We start from the raw sequence: 2,304 nt of genomic DNA, 5'->3' as shown, positions 1-2,304 counted from the left end.
AAGATTCTACCTCAAGCCGATGGACCCTTCAAGGTGATAGCACGCTGTAACAACAATGCATACAAGATCGACCTCCCACGCGACAAGTACAACATGAGCGACATCTTCAATGTCAAGGATCTCTCTCCCTACCATGGTGACGAGGTTTTTGATCCGAGGTCGGATCTTTCCCAAGGGGGGGAGATGATGCGGAGCATCCTATGATCATCCCCATGGACCTACCTTCGTCTCCCATGACACCAAATGGAGCAATGACTAGAGCCCAAGAAAAGGCTATCAAAACTAAGGTGAACTCGTTCCTCTCCGAACTTACACATTTGTCATGTGAGACAAGGCTACTACCTCAAGCGGAGACCCTATGTGTGATCACATACTTAGAGGGAAGCCACAGAGTAACTACACCCAATGGACAAGACGGCGAGGACACCAAGTACAAGGACCAAGAGGAAGAGCTGTCAGGAAAACTACAGCCACCAGATGACCGGACCACGCAGGATGTCCGGTGCCCGGAGCACCAGCCAGCCAGCCCAAGTCCCAGCCTGTGAGTGCTACAGCGGCCGGACAACCGGCACAGACCGGACGTTCGACACCTCCCAACGCCCGGACGACCGAGCCCCTACGGACATCTGGTGCACTTCACGGAAGGGAAATAGCGGAAGTCCGAGCCCTCAGGAGGACCGGCAACTGGACAACCGATGCCCTCCAGACATCCAGACCTTCACGAGCCTCCGGACATTCGTAACCTTTCGGACATCCGACGCCTGTCTGTGCATAGTGACTAGGGCCGAGGCCCATGTATCCATTCGCCCCCCTAGACAATATATACTCCTCCTCCTCCCTCTTATTAGGGTTAGCATTGGTTTAGATCATTTTAGAGATAGAGCTTTGCTCATCCACTTTATACATACTCCATTGGAGACCGGGGCCTCCGCGGAGAAGATCCCAAGTGGATTCAAGACCCTGCAAGGGAAGATCCCCTCGTGGATTCAAGACCCTGTCTCCTCACGGATCGGGAAGGACTACCTACCATTTGTATCATCCCTTGTTGTGTTTGGATTCTGTATCACTCTTTATGTTCATGAATCTAGCACATGTGTGATCGTTCTCGTTGATTTGAGTATTTCCTCTCGTTTCCCCTCTCATGTGTTCTTCATGTCCTTCGTGGGATCCCCTCCAAATCGTGAAAGATCAGCCCTAGGGTTCCACTCTACATCATCGTGCTCCAAGATGAGTTGTTAGGAGTCCACCCCTTGGACAATGGGTTCATGGAAGTATCCAAAGTTGTAATCTCTTCATCTAGATGTGTTTTTGTGTTCAAGGCAATAGCCATTTGACCTGCCCTACATGATTATGGTTTATATGATGTAGTTGTGGTGATGATTGATCATTCCACTGAGAACCACCAACACACTCTATCCAAATATAGTGGTTGCAAATCCCAGCACTTTGGATTTGCCAACCATTCCACTCAGAACCACCAACACACTTTGCAAAGCTTCTGTTGCCCTCTCAAAATCTCTGAAACCCCTCGTTCGGAATTTTTGAAGTGGTTATTGATAATCCTCAAGTGCAAGGAATCATCATAGCACTTTCCAATGATGGAGGTGGTAAGTATGGACTGTCGAACCCAGAAGGAGCTAAAGATAAAATTAATATTCTCCCAGGTCCTATCTGCCACTGGTGCAGCCCTACGTATACCTAGCGTTTACTTTATCTAGAAATGAGAAATGAAACTATGAAGTGGGTATGAAGGGATAGCTTTGTAAGGTAATGAAGAACGTAAATATAAATGATAGGTGATGCCTAAGTAAAGATACAATATAATATAGATAACGAATAGTGGTGGTATGTGTGTGGAATTTTCCCAACGCAATTAGCTAAGTTACTACACCGATAGGAACTATATAATATAGGAACTGGCATTGGCACTAGATTAATAGGTTAGTACAAAAAATAATATAAAAATGCACCAAAATCATATATAATTGATGTTAATATAACATGAATACTTCATAAACTCTAGATACATTGGAGACATATCACTTACAAAAAGTGTGCCGCTCCCACGGTAGTTGCCTCTGAGCCTTCGAATGTCATCCGTTCAGTGTGACCAAGTGATCTAAAATTTGCTACTTTTGTACAAGCCAGAGCCTCTGAGATGATCACTTTGGAGCTTCCAAGCCATGTTAAGAAGTTGTAACGGTCAGATTTCTGGTGAAGTCTATTTATTACCCCCACCTATCCAACATGTTCACTCGAAGCAAACTCCACTCATACCCTATGTTCTCATAGAGAACCCCCCCC

Source organism: Triticum dicoccoides, chromosome 3B (genome assembly GCF_002162155.2).
Source record: "Triticum dicoccoides isolate Atlit2015 ecotype Zavitan chromosome 3B, WEW_v2.0, whole genome shotgun sequence".
Taxonomy (NCBI): domain Eukaryota; kingdom Viridiplantae; phylum Streptophyta; class Magnoliopsida; order Poales; family Poaceae; genus Triticum; species Triticum dicoccoides.
The sequence above is the reverse complement of the archived record's forward strand: the minus strand, read 5'-3'. Positions refer to the sequence as shown.